Raw genomic sequence first — 22,134 nt, 5'->3', positions numbered from 1 at the left:
TGCCCAGGGCTGCCGCCCGGCTTGTGTGCGGGGAGAGTGGGCTAAGCTCACCCTCCCCAGGTGAGTCTCTTGGATCGTGAGACCCCACCTCATTGTCTGGTGGCAGTGAGGGATTAAATAAATGTGGGGGAACACACTGAAACCTAATCCAGGTGAAGCAGAAGGGCTGTTGGTTAGGGGATAGGGATAGGGCTTTTTTTAATAGCCTGCATTTCATGGAGTGGCCCTCCCTATTAAAATACAAGTTTGCATTTGTGGATGCTCTTTTTCCAGAACTGCTTTTGAATGCTGAGATGGTGGTGGTGGTGGTGGTGGTGGTGGTGGTGGTGGTGGTGGTGGTGGTGACAAGAAGTGCTTTCCCTCAGCTTTAGCTGGTATATTGGCTGTGTCCAACTAGCTGTGTCTGGAGAAGACAGGCCTGGCCACAGTAATCCCTGCATGAGTAACCTCTAGATTGAACTGTGGTAACACACTCCACATGGGATTGCCCTTAAGGAGCATCCAGAAAGCTCACTAACAAACTGTTGCTAACAGACTGTTGACTGGGGCAGGCCAGATAGGATATATTACTCCAATCTTCCCCCATCTTCATTAGTTACCAGTTTATTTCTGGACACAATTTAAGGTGCTGCTTCTAACCTGTAAAGCCTGTTTTATACAGTTTTAATATTTTTTTGTATTTGTTTTAATTTGTACACCACCTAGATATGCTTATATCAGGCAGTACAGAAATATGATGACTAAATGAATGAATGAATGAATGAATGAATGAATGAATGGTGTAGGACTTGTGTGCCTTAAGATCCACCTTCTTCCATATGTTCTCTCTCACAAACAAACATCAGAAATCTTGTTCCAGGTTTCCCTGACACTGGAGGTGTAGTGGGCAGAACATTTTTGGTTCTGGATTAGAATGATAAAACATCATTTTATCTGGAGAGATACTGTTTTTTCAGGGAATACTTTGTGCACCATAAAACAAGACATTTCCTGCCACCATTCAACATCACAAAATGTTGGTACAGCCCTAGTATGAGGGAATGAAGAAGAAAATCCTAAAGATTCCCCTTCTAATGGTAGTTTATATTTATTAGATTGTGAGTTCTCATATTTCTTTCTGTATATACCATATACTGTATCCGTTTATCAAGAGGAATGATTTCTCCATGGCTTTTACTGGTTCTCATACAAAGGAAAGGCTCCAGCGCAAAAAACTAGCCATGGCTTGGCTTCTGCCAGAGATGTGCAAAGTCATATATCTTCAGCAGTGGATACATGGCTTGAATTTTTTTTTTATTTAAAGAAGGGTTTCTGAATAGTTATTACAGCAGTGTGTGGGGTGGGGGGAGGAAACAAGAAATCTGTGGCTTGCTCAACAAGGTGCTTCACAATTCACAATCGCCGAGCACTAAGGGCAATAGAAAAGAAGTCAGTGTAAAATAATAAAACAAAAATAAAAGCAATAATACAACAAAATAGCATTTGGTCATGCCAAATTCCTTTGAAGCAGGGAGGTTGATAGGCAGGAAACCTATAGTACAACATAAGCAGGCATGAGAGGGAGCTGTAACCTTCCTCCAGCAATGTACTTCTCCCTGAATCTGTTTCTTTGACCAACTTTGACGGGGGGTGGGGGGTGGGGGGTGGGGGGGTTACTTCCTGTCATGGAGCCCCACCAGGAGAAAAACTTCCCAAAATGCTTTGGTGGGGGGAGATTACAGCAGGAAGGAGGGTCCAGCTTCTCTTCCTGTTTGCCCATGTTGTGCTTTCCTCCCACAACCTGCTATGTAGGGATTCAGCAGTAACCCAGATCCACTTTCACCAAATGTAGTTTGGCCCTCGATGTGGAGTTATAGTGGCATTAAGGGGGTGGGTGGGGAGTAATGTTTACGAGGAATATTGCCAGCCTTCTTCTCTCTGATCCATAATTCTATTGGAAAGCTGGAAGCTTAGTAACCACTTGGAAGAGTATCTATAATATAAAGTTGCTTTTTCTCACTCACTCACTGGTATGAAATTCCCAGGCAAAATCATTAAAGAGAGAAACATACCGTATTCGCAGGTGTGTTCCAGACCTCGCTCAGACTACAAAAAAATCCAACCCCTCAGAAAAACCCATAACTTTCCTGGAAAATGTGGGAAAACTCTCCCATTGGACAGCATAGTGAATAAGATCTCATAGAGCTAGAAAACAGACTAGAGTCACAGCAATAAATGAAACTCCCATACCAAACCACAAAAGATAGAAACATGCCACTTTTGCAGGTAGGTTCTGAACCTCACCCAGGCTACCACAAAAATCCAACCCCCCTGGAAACAGTCATTAATCTGGTGGAAAATGTGAGGAGACTCTCCCATTTGACAATGTAACTAGCCACGCTCAGTATGCCATTTTGGGGTACTTCAGTGTACGTCCAAAATTTATTCTTTCGGACATTTTCTTCCCATAGCCTGCTTGGAAGAGAAACACTGGCTGCATTCCATTCAAAAGGTTGTGCTGGTAAGGCATTTCCCTCCTAGGTCCATTTGCAAAAGACTGCAATAGGCCAGAGGAAGTCCCCTCTCTGATTGCATCTGAGCATAGACACACACAGAGAGAGATGCAGGACAGACCTAACTAGAGCTGAGCATAGACAGAAGGGAAAGGAATATGAGCCCTCTTCCTCCCATGTACAACTGCCCTGTCATTATCAGAACCAGCAGGCATAGGCCAGGATGCGTGATGTGCCCCCCCACATCTATTCAGGTTATTGCCCAAGGCAACCAGTCTTTCATGAAACTTTACATAAGAACATAAGAACAGCCCTGCTGGATCAGGCCCAACACCCATCTAGTCCAGCATCCTGTTTCACACAGTGGCCCACCAGATGCCACTGGAAGCCTACAGGCAGGAGTTGAGGGCATGCCCTCCCTCCTGCTGTTACTCCCCTGCAACTGGTACTTAGAGGCATCCTACTTCTGAGGCTGGAGGTGGCCTATAGCCCTCTGACTAGTAGCCGTTGATAGACCTTACCTCCATGAAGTTATCTAAACTCCTCTTAAAGCTATACAGGAGCGTACAGGGGAGCCACCGGACACAACCTAATCAATAACCAATATTCATGCCTTATTTGGAGCAAGAGCTCAAAATGTCATCGGGAATCCCTCAAGGAGACCCTTTAGCCTTCAGTCAATGCCTCTGGGTGTTTTTGCATATAAACACTCCCACCGCCCCACACCCAAACATGGAATTATGCTCCCTTCCTTTTTTGTCACATTCTTGCAAGCTCACACTCTGCCCAGGGTGCCCTTGTATTTACACCTCACCATTAGAAACTGCACCCCAAGCTGCCCAGGTGCACCTCATGAGCTCGGTTCATGCTTGAGCTCCCTGGAGAGAAGGAATTCCCCAACTAGATTCAGGCAGCTATGACAAAAGCTTTGCTCTTTCTCTTTCCTCTCACCCTCAAGCCTCTTTTCCCCTTCCCAGTCCCATAACTTGGTCAATGTGCTGAAAGATCAACCGCCTCTTTTTCATTTCCTGTACCCTCAATTATCCCTTTGTTTTCAAGATCATTCCTCCATTCTCTTTCTTCCTTTCTAGTGCGTCCACGCCACAGCCACAGTCTTGCTGGACTTTGAGTATTTTCTTGCTCTTGATTGGTCTGCTGCACCTGTTTGATGCTAATTTCCTCCAACTTGAGCAAAGCATAGCCACAGACTGGGCTAGCAGATATGTGTCCACACAGATCTCTTAACAACAGCATGGGGAATGACAACTCATAGAGATAGAAAAAGACTAGAGTCACAGCACAATAAGACGTTCATATGCTTGCAAACTGCAAATTATGTTTTACCAATTTTCTATAAAGCTAGCCTTTATTCTTCCTGACTTATTCACACTATGTAATATATTTCCAAAATGGTTAGAAGATTTTTTCTTCATTCAAGAAACATCATCATAAAAGTTTAGCATCAGCTGCAGTGCTACAGGCTCGGCTCTTGTTTACTCTTTTAGAGTCTCATTTGGAACCTGGCAAAAATATATCTCAAGAGTGCTGTAAGAGAGACCACGATTATTCTTCTCATACTGCAGCTGAAGGGGGGGGGGGGTTCAGACGGAGAGAAGGTGGCTGTCTCCTGCTAAGGTCATCCAATGGGCTTCTAGCTGAGGAAAGGCTGGGGCATCCCACCTCATCCTGCTAGCCACAACAATGCACCACCTTCAAAGTGCTATTCTTCCCTCACAACATAAAGCTCAGCAGGTTAATTTTGACAGAGTCACTTCCTAAAAAGAATACGTGTCATTATTTCAATAAATAGTTGTCATTCTCCAGACTTGGGAAATTCCTACTGACTAAGTGGAAGGGAAATTTGCTTTAGATTCTTGCCTGGGCACATACCAGAATGACTGAAAAGGGTTAATTTAGGGCCAAATATCCTCTGACTTTGATATTGACTTTAAAATCAGAATGTTCAAGGCTATCAAACAAATCGGAAAGGAAAAAACCCTCACAGGAAAGAAAAAACCCCTCACTGAATAGTTGCATTGCTTTGATGCTGTTCTGCACCCTTTTGTTCTTCTGGCTTGGCTGCTACTGATTCTTCTTTGCTCTGTTCCCAGCCTCCTTTCCCCTTATTGCTATTTAATCTGATTGGCAGTGGTGACCCTCATGATTTTTGAGCATCAATGACATCACCACATCAGACTTAGCAATGTGACATCAACAAAAAGTCCTCACAGCCCATCAGATGGAGCAGCAGTGATAGCAAATCAGGCTGAATAGAATATTGTGCAAAGCAAAGGAGAAGGTGGGCGGGGGGAGTGGCAGGAATGGGAACATAAGGGTACTAAACAGCATCAATAGAACACAAATATGTTTACAAGTGTCAAAAATGTCTAAAAACTGAAGACACTTTTTGACACTCACAAAAACAAATACAAAAAGGAGGAAAATACTTGAATGTAATCCTTAGTAATAACAATACTTAGCATTTTGCTTTAAGATGTTTGAAGTGAATCACGAGCACTATTTCAGGAATTCTTATAACAGCCCCTTAAGGTAGGCCAATCCCCCATATTGCAGATGGAGTCACAAGAGTGAGAGAAAAGAGTTTGCACAAGGCTAATTACAGAGGGCTCACTGATTTTTTGACCAAGAACATAGGAACATATACTGAGTCGGACCATTGGTCCATTTAGCTCAGTATTGTCTACACAGACTGGCAACGGCTTCTCCAAGGTTGCAGGCAGGAATCTCTCTTAGCTCTATCTTGGAGAAGCCAAGGAGGGAACTTGGAACCTAGATACTCTTCCCAGAGTGACTCCATCCCCTGAGGGGAATATCTTACAATGCTCACACTTCTAGTCTCCCATTCATATGCAACCATGGTAGACCCTGCTTAGCTAAGGGGACAAGTCATGCTTTCTACCACAAGACCAGATCTCCTCTTGACTTTCAATCTTACACTCTTTCCACCTTACACTCTTCCACCTTACACTCTTAGCTACACCATTACACCACCTTCAGACTGCTTTTCCTTTCATATAACATGCAAGCTCAACAGGAATCAACATTTCATTCCTGCTAAGAGTAACTTCCCAAAGAAGTCAAACACATTTAATTTGTTTTGACTGTTTGTCTATCAGCTAGATTATTAGCATTCTCAAGTACATTCTAGAGACAAATTTACATTTCTTATTGTTCTTCAAGATGGCTAAAACTCCTCTTTTGATTTTGTAGAAGAGTGTGTGTAAAACACGAGCCTTTTAACTTTTACTAATGGCTGCTGTACTATTCATTTGAACTTCCTAACATGTCACACTCAGTTTTGACAGACTACAATAGATTGGAAAGTATCCAAAATTGCTTGTTTAGTCCAGGATGTAATTAAAACTTGGTAAACAGGATGCACCTTTAAGTTATAATTTAAATATGATAAATGGAAGAAACCCTCAAAGTGGAGTATTTCTTTTTAAATAAAAAAAATATTATCCCAGGGTATAATCACTGTTGAAGGAAGCACCTGCAAAACATTATTGTTATTAACTGAATGGTATGAAACAAGAAAGGAATCTACAATTTTTTTAAAAAAAAAACTATTTCCAGGGTCAGCTTCAGAGGGTGGGAGGTTGCCAAGGACTAGCAGTCCCTCCCCTGCCCCCGAAGTGTCATCATTCTGTCTTTGCATGGAATAGGGGTCAGGAGCAGCATGCAAAGATTTTCATATGGCACACCAAGTCACTTAAAAGGCAAAGAGGCCTGGTGAGGGTGTGACACCCACGGGTCCTCCAAATCCGGAGTTGTCACTGTTTGAAGTTACTCATCCTAAACTTACTGAGCTCAAACATATAAAATACAACAGGGCCAGTGTCCCAGGATCCCAAACCCTGCGGGACTCCTCTCTGTATTGGCTCCTTTCTCCTAGAGGCCTCAGACTCCACTGTGACACCTGTACTCCTCTTCCAGCGTGCTGATAGAAACGTGCTCCGGGTTGAACCTCTTTCTGGGGGACGTCAACTTTTCCCCTGTGCGGCTGGAGGAGCTGCCTTCATCACTGGCCTGTCCTCCCTAAATAGCCCTGAACAGGCTGGGCAAGGCAGGCCCATCCCCAGAAGTCCTGTCCCCATGGGTACTTCCGATTTCCTCACTTCCAGGTCTGTCAGCCCTGCCTGCAGGACCAGCCCTGTGATGCTTGGGCTCACTGCAGAGCAGCCTGCAGACACCATCTCACAGCATGGTTACCCATGTCCGTGGGCATAGCCACGGCCGCACGGATGGGCCTGAGAAAGAAGGGGGCCTTGACGCTGCCTGGGCCAGCCCAGGGATGGGTGAGTCTCTCATGCCGGGTGTAGTGAGCCCCTGACAAAAAGTATCTACACTGAAAATGAAAACTAGGGTCTTGTATTGCTTTTCAGTAATACATTTTTTAATAACTGCAATATAAAGGCTGATAATATGAAAAAAGGGAGAAATGAAATAATGTTGACATTTTCCAGAATAGCCATTTTTCAATAAACAGCTAAACAAACAACAGGGCACAATTCAGCAGGAAATACTTCAGGATACGTTCAGTTGAAGTCAATGGGACCTATGCAAGAGAATACATAAATTTCAATGAAGTCTTTGTAGGAGGTCTGCCCTGTCCAGTCTAGCCCAACAAAACTGAATCCACAAGGAGGGTTTGGAGAAAGCAGGTCTAGAAGTGGTCTGAACAGCTGGGAGCAGAGATAATGGCGTAGGAGCAGGGTACCTGAAGGATCACCTTCTCCTACATGAATCTGCCCACCCTATAAGATTTGACAGAAAGGGCCTCCTGCACATGCTGGCTCCACCTGAGGTTTGTCTAGCAGCTACTTGGAGCCGGGCTTTCTCTGCTGTGGCCTCTCCCTTTGGAATGCTCTCCCAAAGGAGGCTCCGTTGGCTCCCACCTTCACCTGTTTTAGAAGGCTAGTGATTTTATTTAGGAAAGCTTTTAGATAGGTATTTTGTATTGTACTTTATTGTAAATTTGAACTTTGTAAGCTACCCTGGGACATTTTGTGAATGTTCCAGATATTAATCTTTTATAAATAAATAAAATGCAAGAGCAGGAAACCAATGAGCAGGCCTGTGTATCCACAAGGTTGAGAACTCAGAATAAGCAAAGAAGAATGGCCAGACAGGTCCTTCAGAACCCTGGACAGGTCTCAAGTGAGCAGACAACTTGTCTCTGCTGAGCTCTTCTATATATCCAAGGTTTGACTACCTCTTTTAGGATCTACCCCCTTTCTGTGGAGTGTAGAGCCTTAATGGAAGAACCTTCTGGCCTGGCATCTAGCACTCCATTGCCACAGATTTGTTGCCAAATCACAGAGTGGCAATGCCTGCAGTATAGTGCATTGCCTGCAAAGGCACGTGGGTTTAATACAGCATGAGATCTGTAGGAACATGGAAACTGCTCTATACTGAGTCAGACCATTGGTCTATCTACCTCAGTATTGTCCACTGACTGGAAATACTCCAAGGTTTTAGGCAGGAGTCTTTCCAGCCTGACCTGGAGATACCAGTAATTGAACCTGAGGCCTTCTGTATACAAAGCAGATGCTCCACCACAGCTCCTCTTCAAGCCTACAGTACCCAGATATTCCCTGGTGGTCTCCTATTCGAGCACTAACCAGGCCCAACCCTGCCTAGCTTCTGAGAGTAGATGAGATAGGGTGTGTTCAAGGTGGTGTGGCCATAGGCACTGTGATGGATGCTGGTGCCTAAATAGGATCTGGCTTGAAGGCTTAGCAGGAATGTGGAGAAATCAGAGGAAACACCTGAAAAAATTCTCAGATGTTTCTCCTTGGGAGGAACTCTGAAAGTCCCTTTAAATTTCACTTTTTAAAAATCTTTGCACCAGCCCAAAGCTACAGTCTCTAGGACTCCTGGCTTGGGGCGGGGCCTCAGGCTCAAGGGGCTGCTGATTGTTGGGCTCAAGCTCAATATTAAAGTCCAGGTCCAGTGTCTCCACAGTCTATGCCTCAGGGCCCCTCTGTGCCTGGGACCAAGTCACAGCTGAAAGTTGAGAATGGGATAACAACATCCAGGTAGCTTGCACTCCTAGGCTGCATCTAGGAACCATGTTATACAAGAAACTGGTTTACTGTGTTTGCTTAGAAATGTATGTTTTAAAATAATTTTATTTCTGAAAGATTAGTTAACCCAAATATTCTGTGAATTATGCGTTAAACTAACACACTTAAGGGGTGCACATATACGTACATCTGGGAGAAGTATGGCAGTTAGGAAAGAGTATCAAAGGCAGTCTAAGGGGACACTGAGGGACATTGGTCAAAAATAGTGGGAAATTTTGAGAAATTAAATTACAACTTCATGCTAGAGATCAGCCTGCACACACACACACACACACACACACACACACACACACACACACACACACACACAGCAATCTACTTGCATGAGCAATGTAATGCCACAGCATAAGAAAACTGCTCATGCAAGACTATTCCATCCTGTGAACAATTTTTGACTGCAGTTCTGCCACCATTATATTATGGAAAAACATTATATCTGTATCCTGTATCAAAGACCCTAATATTTATTTATTTATTACACTTTTAAACCACCCCAAACTCATGTCTCTGGGTGGTTCACAATGATAAAACAGTTAAAAACACACATAAAAACACATAAAACAATTAAAAACTAACAATTTAAAAGTCAATCACAGAATTAAAAACCTATTAAAAAGCTGAAAAATCATGAGTAAAAAGATGGGTTTTAAAGTATTTTTAAAAAAATTGTCAGAGATGGGGAGCATCATATCTCAATAGGGAGCGCATTCCATAGTAGGGATGTGCGAATCGATTTGGATACAAATTGATTTGTACTCGAATCTAGCTGATTCGGGTGATTTGGAGACAAAACGAATCACCCCTGTGGTCCATTGGCTAGATTCGGGTACAAATTGAATCATGGCTGATACGATTCAAATTGATTCGGGTTTTGGATCTGTCCTATTAATTTCCCCAGATTCCCAGCTTTCATTTTTTTTAAAAAGCTAAGCTCTAGCCCTTATAGAAGTGGAGTTATGGAGTGTGGTCACTATTTTTCAAGTGTTCGGATTCTTTGGTGTATAATAACTTTCACTCAATGAATCCTTATGAGGATTCATTACACACCTTCATTTCTTCTATTCGTTTTGACTGTCTTTTAGACGGGGCCAATTGTCAACTGCCATGTGCCAACTACACCCCACTCCCACCCACAAGGCACGCTATTCGGATCCAAATCAAATTTGGGGTGATTCGGATGGGTCAGATTTGGATCCAAATCGAATCAGGGTTGTTTCGATTCGGTTACAAATTGAAACACAGAAAATCCGAATTGCACGCCCCTATTCCATACTCTCGGGGCAGCAACAGAGAAGGCCCATCTCCGTGTGGCTACCAGACGAACTGGCGGCAACTGGAGACGGACCTCCATGGACAACCGCAATGGATGGTGGGGCTCATCATGAAGAAGACGTTCTCTCAAATACCCAGGGCTTAAGCCATTTAGGGCTTTATAAGTTATAACTAACACTTTGTATTTTGCCTGGAAACCTATAGGCAGCCAGTGTAATTCCATCAGCAGAGGTGTAACGTGGTCTCTCCGAGATGACCCAGAGACCAACCTGGCTGCTGCATTCTGAACCAACTGAAGTTTCCAGACTATGTACAAAGGCAGCCCCACATAGGGCGCATTACAAAAGTCAAGTCTGGAGGTTACCAACAAATGTACCACTGATTTGAGGTCATTGATCTTGAGAAACGGGCGCAGCTGGTGTATCAGCCGAAGCTAATAGAAAGCACCCCTGGCCACCGCCTCAACCTGAGAAACCAGGGAGAAGTGTGAATCCAGAAGTACTCCCAGGCTGCGAACCTGTTCCTTTTGGGGAAGTGTGACCCCATCTAGAACAGGTAGATCAAAATCATCTCTGGAGTTCTGACCCTGCACAATAAGTACCTCCGTCTTATCTGGATTCAGCTTCAGATTATTCTCCCTCATCCAGCCTATTACTGCTTCCAAGCAGGCATTTAGGGAGGATACGCCACTCCTGAAGAAGTTGACATGGAGAAGTAGATCTGGGTGTCATCAGCATACTGGTAACACCCAGCTCCAAATTCCCTGATGATCTCTCCCAGAGGTTTCATGTAGATGTTAAAAAGCATTGAAGAAAGTACGGAGCCTTGAGGGACACCATACTTAGGGACAAATAGACAGATATGTAAGGTATGAATCAAAATACTTCCAGTTTTATTTTGTTCTAGGAAGACATTTGATACAAATATGAAAGCCAATGTGGAACACTAGCAACAACTATATATTTGGACATGGAAGAACCAGATTCAAACCCCCACTTAGGGGGGAAATAGTCAATTCATGGAAGACAGGAGGACAGGCTCCCAACACATTTTTTAAAAAAACAGAAACACAGCAGCAGGAGGCTATAAATTTCATTGGAACAATGGGTGGCAAGGCTTAATCCTTTCCCTGAGAGGAGTTCTCTTTGTCAAAATCACCCTTCGTGAGTTGCTCCCCTGCCCCTGCCCCCGAAGGAAAAAAAATATGGCATTCCTATATCTTTCCTCCCACAGACATAAAAACAGCTGGGGACATCTATTTTGATCAGGAGATGGCTTAAATACCTCCCCCACCAGCATATCCCAAATTCCACGGAGTCTCCATTGTGAACTGTTGGGAAACAAGCACTCATCCAGTAGTTATATGTAAAAGGACCCAAAATTATAAACCTTCTTTCATATCACTATTATCAAACGATCTGTGAGCTCTTTCTCACCATCAGTGAGAAGGGCTTGAGGGGAGGCGGCAGGGAAGGCTGCTCAACTTATCTTCCACCCCAGACGATCTGTCAGTCCTTGCCTGGTACACTCTCTGCGTGCCCAGATGAGCCTCCGCTGCCTCAGGCAGTGCAGAAGGTCAGGGGCTGGAACATCTGTCCCGGCCCCCGTAAATCCCATAATAAACTGTGTGAGTGCACGGTGCATTGTGGAGATCCCCGCAGCAATGGCAATGCCATCACTGCTCCGGCACTGGCTAAAAGCAGTCGGCGCTACAGACTATTGAAGAAATGGGGTTAGGAAAGTGCTTGCTCCTTTAACCTCATTTGGGAGGCTGGTTCTGCAGGTGGGTTTGCCGCAGAAGCACCGCTGGGATTAAGCATGATCCCTGCGGTCATGATTGGACTTGGCTTCCTTAGCTTGGTCTTGGCAGTGCATGAGAACAGCCTCTATATCTAATTAAGTTCAGATTCTCCACTGATAATTTCAGAAGGATATTTTTCTCCATCTATACTTCTTGCAGAGTCAATATTCTTTGATATTTGGGGTTCAGTTTGTCAGAATGAGGGACATTGTCTACTGTCCAAAGGATAGGGTAAAATAATCAGAATTACTCATTCTCATGGCCAGGCCCAAGGTACAGAAAGCAGAACTCTAGACCTGGAGGATTTGTTCTCCAGTTCAGGGTCCATGAGGTCAGTGGCTTGAACTAGAAGCAAAAGGAATTTCTCAGTGGACCAGGCAAAGGCCTGCAAATCCCAATGACTGATGTTACACATCCCTGTTCTCTTCTTGGGTCAGGGGTGCTCTGGACATATCCAGTCTCCCTAGGCTAAAGCCTAGCCTCGGATCCTGAGGCTCTCACATCCCACTGACACTCATTTAACATTGTCACTGAGGTTAAGAAGCAAGGAATGGCATGGACCAATTACAGCACTTAACAGATCTAATCTGAGTTCAGAGCTGCATATTAGCAAATTCTCCAGTGCTAAGTCCAACCAAAGAAAGAGACAGTATTTTTCTCTATGATTACATGCCTTAATTAACTGATGTAGAGAACTTTTAAACTCAAGCATAAAGCTTGAATAGAACATTTAGTATGGGATAATGAAGGCTTATTAGGTTAATAATGAATCTTTGGGCCCCTTGAATCAGCCTTCCAAGAGCTTATCGGAACAATCTAATAGGCTTGGCAGTATTCTATAGCATCATTTTCTCCTTCTCTATGACAAGAATTTTAATTATCAATATGATCTTAAAATACCTGGGGTATTGTGCTGGACAGTATTTCAGTGCTCATTTTAGAAAACAAAGCCAGTCCTGTGGCCCAGAGCCAAACAACCTACATGTCTATGCAAGACAGAACCATATAACTGTATAACTGGAGCTTTTATAACTTTCCCCCTTGCAGCAGTTCCCACCGCTGAAGAGACTGCCCAGCACTCCATTTACAAAAGAGCATGTTTCTTCAGCTGAGAAGAGTCATCATAGATCTATGTCCTGTTTTTTAGACTATAGCCGAAAACTACAAAAGGAAAATTAAAGGCAATGCAAAGGAGCATTACCTGAATATTATTTTAGCTGCAAAAGACATGTGTTTTCCGCACTGTTTTCTCTAACAGAGATTCCCAGATGTTGTTCACTACAACTCCCAGCATCCCCAGCTGCAGTGGCCTTTGGCTGGGGATTATGGGAGTTGTAGTCAACAACATCTGGGAATCCCTGTTAGAGGGAACACTGGTGTTCAGGCCTTTGATGCAACTACTGAGGGCACCAGCATCCAGAACTGGAGGAGGAGCAATGGAAATGAACTTCCCGCATCAGGAAACTGTGAGTAGCACCCCCAGTTTACCTTCATCTGGAACAGGCACTATTCATATGATCGTCCCTGCTTTTAATTCCAACCAAGCATTCATATGAAGTGCTTGGCTCATACAAGATGTTATCTGCACGGAGAAATGAGGGGGCTTGCACTGCTCCTCTGCCATGCCCGCTGAGTGACAGCCATGGTAAGTGTGCTTTGAGTCACACAAAGATGCATCGTTTGTACAGGGCAGTGCATCTGGCTTTTCTTTCCTGCAGACTTTGGATGAATTCCTTACACACAGAATTCAAATGTGTCTCACACAGCCCCATGGCTACATTCCCATTAGGGGTTATCTAGGGATGACTTCTGATGCTGCTCTTGGTGAGTGTTTTACCAAAGCTTTGCCACCCCAGCTTGCTTGCTGGAGTTTTCTAAAATGAATCTGAAATGGAAACTCTTCTAGGACTGAAAAAAAGAGAGAGTTGTACAAGATTACATAAGACACTGTTGTAAAACCATCTTTAAATGGCTTTTCAGTTTTCATACAGCCCAGTGGAATCTTTTTAGCCTCAGCTCTTCTTCTTGAATATTTCTGGAAAACCCTAATTTTAGTCCTCGGAAACAGCCTGCCACAAGTGACCCACACAGAGGATCTGATGATATGTTACTTCTGCACGATTTTCCAGGATAGCTTTCTTGGTTTGGTCAGAACTGACTCCTGTCATCATCAGCTGGACAAATGCCTCCTGCTTACAATCCTCATGCTAGAGAGTGTGTTGCTTGGGGAAAAAAATGCCACCTCTCAATTACGAATGCAACCACATCCCTATCCCTGGGATGATGTTAAAGGTTTTCTAAGTCAACAGAAATTCTATATTTAATTATGCAGCAAGTCTCTCTCTGCCAAGCATCATATGTTTCAGAGGACCAAAGGAAAGAGCCTGCCCCTTGTTCCTTGTTCCCTTTATTTACCAGGCACAAAAATACAAATCTACAAAGAGGGAAAGGAAAAATCCACAATGTCTCTGTGCTATGTTGTACTGACTGCTCCTCCACTCCCTACCATCTATAAGGAGGCCAGATACTCTTTGGCTTTCTGCTTTGCTACTGTGTGTGTAGGGTACAACCGCATTGTGGTGAAAGATACTTTCACCAGCCTACAGGCATGCATTTGAATGAACGTGGGTGAGTGGGGAGCTGCGGCCATGATACCACCCCCATGAATATCTGTTTAGGCCTTCATAATATCTGAAAAGGTCTTGAGTCAGAATAGAACAAGGAATTTGTATGTATACATTTTCATAAATGATGGCATCAATGCTGCAACATCGAGCCTGTCTGACCATCAGGAAAAACAACTGGTCAATTTTGTGGCAGTGGAGTCTGCTTTCAATCTTTTATTTATACGAGTGTTAAACCCTCTACTGGTTCTTCTCTTTTCTTGCGTTTTCTTGTTGTGAACAGCTTTAAACTAACCTGAAGAGCCAAGGACAAACACAATGTCTGAATCTGCCATCAGCGTCTTTTGGAGAAATACAATATGGGCCGGTTCTCAAGATCCAGTGATCATCATTATGCTGCTGAATGTCAGGTAGCAGAGGGAGGAGGAGATGTGTGTGTGCTCCCGATTCCTGGCTGTTTGTGCTGTGGAAAAGACTGAGAAATGGTCATATGCAATAATCACATGCAATGGTTCGGTCATGGTTGCTTGAAATGGGTAACCAAAACTAACAATATTAGATTTGAAGAAGGGTAGCCAATGTTGGTTGCTGTGCCGAGCAAGCATGATTAAACCCTTGCACACAGGCACTTCCCAGTAGTTTTCAGTGTGCAGATGGCCAGGAACTGGGAATGTACATGCATCTCTTCCTCCCTCTGCCACCTGACATTCAATGGCATAACTACGATTGCTGGATCATGAGAACCAATGTTATATTAAACTAAACTAAAAATCCATAGGAGTCTCTACTAATAGTCTGCGAAAACCAACCAGTTATATTCTAAAATATAATAGAAACAGAGCTGCTGTCTAGGTCATTCTATACGGGCATTCTTGTCCTGTCATATGGAGATCAAGGCACCAGTACATATCCCCCTTTTGTCCCAACTATGAGGCCTGTTTGTTTTCTCCAGGGCTGTGCTGATAGAGAAAAAAGAATCAGATTTCAATTTGTGTACAGCTGCAATTAATGTTCCCTTATTTTGATTTTCTGGTTAAAAGTAATACTTTTGATTGGTCAGAAACATTTCCCCCCAAACCCACTAAATTGTGAGAATCTTCACCTTTTTCTGACCCTGTTTGTTGCACTGATTCTCCTTCTGCTGCTGCTTTTTCTTCTAGACTCTGTTGTACCTGCTTTAATTATCAGTCACATGCGTGATTTCAGCCATTTGGAGATGATATTACAATATTATATTTTGAAAGAGAAGCAAAAGCTGATAAATTGCTTGCATGGTAGATCTTGACTAAAGAAAAAATAATGAAAAATATAAAAGGAAGGAAGGAAGGAAGGAAGGAATCCAGCCAAAGTTGTTGTTGTTGTTGTTGTTGTTGTTGTTATTGTTGTTGTTGTTGTTGTTGTTATTATTATTATTATTATTATTATTTCGATTTCTACACTGCCCTTCCAAAAATAGCTCAGGGCGGTTTACAAAGAGAAACAACAAATAAATAAGATGGCTCCCTGTCCCCAAAGGGCTCACATTCTAAACGAAACATAAGATAGACACCAGCAACAGTCACTGGAAGTACTGTGCTGGGGGTGGATAGGGCCAGTTACTCTCCCCCTGCTAAATAAAGAGAATCACCATGGTAAAAGGTGCCTCTTTGCCCAGTTAGCAGTTAGTTGATGCCTGTATAGATATCATCACAGTATAATAGTATCAAATGTTGGCTGACGTGCTGTGTAGTGAAACATGAGTGGTTATGAACCGTCTGTACAAATGTGAGCACCTAAAAAAGAGTCAGCACTCTTGTGCAAGAATGGTCTTCCACAAATACTTAAACTCCTGCAATTGCACTTTCACAATTTTATACCAGAAATAATGTAAGTATAAGTAGCATTGAGGAAGTGCAAATGCATCAGGTTAAATATTTGTGCAAGAGCTCCGAAAGGTTTTTTGCAGAAGCATGGACAGTTCAGAATTGCCAACGTTTCAATGCACAGCATGTCAGCCAATGTTATTAAGATGACAAGAATCTAGAGAATGGCTGACATAATGTAATGGGCCCACTGTAATGGACCTAGAATACTCTGTGTAAGGTCTGCAGCTGAGCCAGAAGGCAGCCCCAACCCTGAAGAGAACTAGCAGTTGCACAATCATTGTTGTGAATTGGACAAGCTGACTGTGTGACTGCTGGTTCTCTCCAGGGTCTACCAGTTCTCTCCAGTGCCTTCCAGCTCTGCTGTAGTCCTGACAAGGAGTATTCCAGCTACTTTACAGTGCACATTATGTTGGTCAATATATCCTTTAATGGATAACTTCATCAGAAAATATTCCACAAATTTGATAGCGAACATTCCTGCTGTTGACCCATTACATATTCTGAGAGGCAACTGAGTCCACAGATATTGCTTGGTCATGTTGATAAAACCCTTTTCCAGTCAAATGTATAACTCTTTCCAGTCTTTACCTTATCTTTAAAGAGAAGAGCTGAAAAATACATTGGGTTTCTGCATTGAGAATCATATAGGTGAAAGTTTCTCAGAATGTACACAATGCAAGTTTAATTGACCCCCCCCCCAGTTTAGAGATGTTTTATTGGCTAATTATAGGGCTGTGCAAATTGATTCAGGTACAAATCAATTTGTACCTGAATCTGGCTGATTTGGGTGATTTGTAGACAAAACAAATAACCCCTGTGGTCCATTGACTAGATTTGGGTACAAATCTAATCATGTCTGATTCAGTTCGAATCGATTCAAGATTTGCATCTCTCCTATTATTTTCCCCAGATTCAAAGCTTTCATTTAAAAAAGAAAACTAAGCTCTAGCCCTTGTAGAAGTGTAGTTATGGAGCAAAATTTGTGGTTCAAGATTCAGATCCCTCCTATTAATTCCCCCAGATTCGCAGCTTTCATTTAAAAAAGAAAGCTAAGGTGTAGCCCTTGTAGAAGTGGAGTTATGGAGCAAAATGTGTGGTCACTATTTTTAAAGTGTTTGGATTCTTTGGTGTATAATAACTTTCCCTCAATGAATCCCTATGATGATTCATTGCACACCTTCATTTCTTCTATTCATTTTGACTGTCTTTTCGACAGTGCCAACTGTCAACTGCCATGTGCCAACTACACCCCACTCCCACCCGCAAGGCAGTGGGGTACTACTCAGTTTATGTTCTAGGATTTTTTCAAGTGTTTAGGCTCCTTGGGGTCTAATAACCTTTCCTCAAATGGATCCCTATGAAGATTCATTACACACCAAAGATTCTAAACACCTCAAAAATTCCTTAAATATAAACTGAGTACCCAGTGACTTGTGGGGTAGTTAAAACATGGGATGCCACTAATTCCCCACCCTCACCCACAAAACAGTGGGGTCAAAATGAACAGAAGAAATGAAGGTGTGTAATGAAGACACTAAAGAATCTAAATACGTCAAAAATAACTAAAAAATAAACTGAGTACCTCTGTGTGTGTGTGTGTGTGTGTGTGTGTGTGTGTGTGTGGTGTAGTTGACACATGGCATTTGACAGTTGGCACTGTCCAATGACAGTCAAAATGAACAGAAGAAACAAAGGCGTATAATGAATCCTCATAGGGATTCATTATGAGGAAAAGTTATTAGACACGAAAGAATCTAAACATTTCAATATTCCTAAAAATTAAAATGAGCCTTGCAGGGTGTGTGTGTGTGTGTGTGTGTGTGTGTGTGTGTAGCTGGCACATGGCAGTTGACAGTTGGCACTGTTCAGTGACAGTCAAAATGAACAGATGAAGGTGTGCAATGAATGCTCATAGGGATTCATTATGAGGAAAAGTTATTATACACCAAAGAATTCAAACACTTGAAAAATAATGACTGCACATTTTGCTCCATAACTCCACTTCTACAAGGGCTAGAGCTTAGTTGTTTATTTGTTTTTAAATGAAAGCTGGGGATCCATGTTAGGGTTATGAGATGGCAACTTCGAATCCCCATTGTCTCCTATGGTGGAAATGTTCAAAATCAGTAAAAACTAAGAAAATTCATTAAAAATCAACCAAGTGTCCCACTGCCTTGAAATTTGGATGGTAGATGGCACCCATGGGGACCTACCCACCACCCAAATATGGAGCCCCTGGGACCTTGTTAAGTGGTCCGAATTGGTCCAAATCAAAATAGAATCAAAGCAAATACAAATTGAATCTGGGGTGATTTGGAGGGAGCAAATTTGGACACAAAACAAATCAGGGGTGATATTTTAGGGGTACAAATCAAATTTTAAAAATCAATTTGTGCACATCCCTATCTAATTATGTTATGTGATTGTATACATATCGGTTCTGTGTATATTAAATGTTTTATAAAGCTGTAGATGCTGACATCCTGACTAATGAAGCAACAGTGCAACAGCAGAAGCATCAGTGTACCACCAATGTGTCTGGAAAGCTCCAGACTTACCTGAAAAATATGTCTTTGATGGCTGCACAACTCTCAAGGACATATTTTTGGGTAACAAAGAGTGCTTTGTCAGAATGTCAGCCATTGTTCTGTTTCGATTGTAGTTTGGCATTATTTGTATTTTTTGTGGTCAGAATTTTATCAGACTTTTAGACAAGCATTAATTGGAAATATTTAATAAAGCTAAATATTGGTCCTTCAGACATGGACAAAAATGTGAATTATTTAAGCTGTAAAGGAAAATAAAGATATAATTAATTGGGAATTATTTCACTGGCCAATATCCAGACTAATGCTATACTAATGGAACAGCATTTTCTGTAATGCAAGTGGGGTGTGTGTGTGTGTGTGTGTGTGTGTGTGTGTGTGAATCTCCCCCTTCCCTCAGCAGCTGCATGTGGCTCCAGAAAAAAAAAATCCCCTGAAACTCCCAAATCTTAGGGATATCTTTTTGGCAGGCACAGAAGGCTGCAGAGGGAAGAGGGAATAATCCGAAACCACCCATCACATGACAGAAATTCTGTTCTGCTGGTGCAACACTAGTCTGGATGTCAATCAATAACTACAGGTAAGGCAATTTGTATATTCTAAGTTTCATACTCGCCTTAGCAATATATTATTTTGAAATCTTGATTAAAACATGAAGATTTAAAGAAAACAGGAATGCTTTCTGAAGATAAGGTAACAATTTTGCCAATGTGTGCCTGAAAGAAGACTTGATCTGGAAGGATCCATCTTAGGTAGCCTAAGTCAAGATTGACAATTCTGAGGCATTTGCTTTTAAGCCAAGTCAGCAGTTTGATGGAGCAAGAACAATGCTACTTTTTGGATGGTTAACATTGGTGTGTGGACATTTCAATGGAAGCCAACGGGAATACCTTGACTGTCTCATTGCTGCTGTCAAATCAAGGGGAAAGGGAGCAGAGTGTGGTGGGTGGTAGTGCCCAATGGGGGCAAGGAAACTTTCAGAATTATTTCAAAGGAATTGGGCAAAGGGCTGATCTTTTGTGATTTGTTGAAGTTTACGTGTCTTTAAGCTTTCTCCCATAGGGAATAATGGAGGTTTCAACAGCCCCATAATTCCACTTGGGGGCCCCGAGGGGTTGTGTAGTGCACATAGGGTGCCAACCACCCCCATACCCACAAGCCTATGGGGTACTGGGTTTTGTTGTTTCTGAGGTGTTCATTGTAGATTCTCTGGTAGCATATGAGATTTTCAGTGAAAAACAAGAATCCACTCTCATATGCTACCAGAGAATCTACACTCAGAACCCCACAGAAACAGCAGAACCCAGCACCCCATGGGTTAGCAACCCTTCCCCTGCCAATGTGGGGTCAGTAAAAAGTGGGAAGAAGCAAAAGAGCCAATGCGGAACAAGGAGGGAATTGTCAACAGGTCAGCCCATGATTTAGGTCACCGATCAGAAGGCTGGAAGGGTGGGAAATTCAAAGAGATGTCAAACACAAAATGGAGACTGACTCAGAGATCACTACAAAACGGAGGTCCGAAACAACAAAACGTTTTGTAGCCAAAACAGGGGCGTTTTGTTTTGTATACAAAACTTTTGGATCTGGAAAATTGGTGTTTTGTTTTGTCTACAAAACACCCGAAATAGGCTGTTTTGGGTACAAAATGTTTTGTATCCAAAACGTTTCGCACATCCCTAGAATGCAACCATGCAAGCCATTAGCTTATCTATACTAGTGTATAGCCACTACTAGTCTAGTGGCTATAGGCCATCTCCATCTTCGTAGGAACATAGGAACATAGGAAACTGCCATATACTGAGTCAGACCATTGGTCTATCTAGCTCAGTATTGTCTTCACAGACTGGCAGCGGCTTCTCCAAGGTTGCAGGCAGGAATCTCTCTCAGCCCTATCTTGGAGAAGCCAGGGAGGGAACTTGGAACCTTCTGCTCTTCCCAGAGCGGCTTCATTCCCTGAGGGGAATAACTTGCAGTGCTCACACATCAAGTCTCCCATTCATATGCAACCAGGGCAGACCCTGCTTAGCTATGGGGACAAGTCATGCTTGCTACCACAAGACCAGCTCTCCTCTCCTTCAGAGCCTAGATGCCTCTAAATACCAGTTGCAGGGAAGCACTAGCAAGAGAGAGGGCATGCTCTTACCTCTTGCCTGTGGGCTTCTCTGGTGGGCCACTGAAGCAGGATGCTTGACTTGATAGGCCTTGGGCCTGATCCAGCAGGGCTATTCTTATGTATTTAAGAAGGTCTAGAAAGTTGTAGTAATTTGGCTGAGGTATAAAGGCTGGAGGCCTGGTATATTGCAGTGGTGGTTGGTGAGGTGGCGGGGTGGGGGGCAGCGTTGGGATGTACCTTTAAAAAGTAATTTCCAGTAATTTCTGGCACCTGCAAGCCGCCACAAGCAGTGTCCTGCCTGGCTTCCCATGGAGGCCATATGTGTGGTCAGCATCACGCAAATGGGCGGCAGGGGGAGAGCAAGCGAGCGGCGGGGGGAGAGCAAGCGAGCGGCGGGGGAGAGCGAGCGAGCGGTGGGGGGAGAGCGAGCTGCGGGGGATGTCACAGGCTCAGTACACAACTGCGCAGATGCTCTGTGCGGGGTCAGCTAGTTTTTCCTTATTTTCTCTGTAAAACACTTAGTGCCTGCATAAACCGCTTAAATTTGTTTCCGTAAAACCAGTTAGTCAGTATTCTGTGAATTAGTATGCATGCCTTTCGAGCCACATGTTCTCTCATCGGTTAACCTACTGGGGCAAATAAAGGACCTGATTTTCATTTTCTCTAATAAACTGATAATAATCCCCTAATAAATAAATTATTAATTTTATAATTATAAGGATTCATACAGGAGTGTTTGGGGAAAGGATTCAGGATATGTTAACTTGGGGAATTTTTGGATTGACATTATTCTGCCATTCAGTAATCTTCAATGACCTATAATTTGCATGAAGCATAATATAAAATGATTTACAGATAGTTTCTCACTCCAGCTAGGCTTAATAGAATGTTCCGTACTGACAGATTCAAATGCGAGAATGTATTGCTGTTTAGGCAACGTTTATATATTTTTAATGGATATATAATCATGTACAGGTTCTTTGGATGTAGATTTTTAATATTATTAAAGCTAACCCCCAGCTGACCAAAATAGTTGGTTGATTTGGATCCAATGTGTATTTTGCTGACCCATCTTGATGTGAATATTCAATTTCCAGTGACATTGCTTACGGCTAAATGTGTAGATTACTGCTATGATTGTTTATTGTCAGCACTGGAATTCAGCCAATGTATGCACAGTATAAGAATGGTTGGCTAACATGTTAGAAATTCCTGAAATGGATTGTCTGTCAGTTTAACAATTTCTACAGTTTCTAACACTTTTGTCAACCATCCTTGCACTGTATGTGTGTTCACTGATTTCCAATATGG

The 22,134-nt window shown here is 42.8% G+C and overlaps 1 protein-coding gene and 1 long non-coding RNA gene across 3 annotated transcripts in view; one reads left to right on the top strand and one right to left on the bottom strand.

Annotated features, from left to right (window-relative positions):
* Positions 1 to 22,134, bottom strand: part of LOC128327309 (potassium voltage-gated channel subfamily KQT member 1-like) — a 556,996-nt gene that overhangs the window by 83,495 nt on the left and 451,367 nt on the right. The gene's annotated exons all lie outside the window — the stretch shown is intronic.
* Positions 19,183 to 22,134, top strand: part of LOC128327310 (uncharacterized) — a 44,484-nt gene continuing 41,532 nt past the window's right edge. Inside the window, exon 1 of the long non-coding RNA XR_008308578.1 lies at positions 19,183 to 19,290. This is a non-coding gene — a long non-coding RNA (uncharacterized LOC128327310). The remainder of the gene's footprint in view (positions 19,291 to 22,134) is intronic.

This window comes from Hemicordylus capensis, chromosome 5 (assembly GCF_027244095.1).
Source record: "Hemicordylus capensis ecotype Gifberg chromosome 5, rHemCap1.1.pri, whole genome shotgun sequence".
Classification (NCBI taxonomy): domain Eukaryota; kingdom Metazoa; phylum Chordata; class Lepidosauria; order Squamata; family Cordylidae; genus Hemicordylus; species Hemicordylus capensis.
Note: the sequence above shows the minus strand (reverse complement) of the source record. Positions and strands in the feature narration are given on the sequence as shown.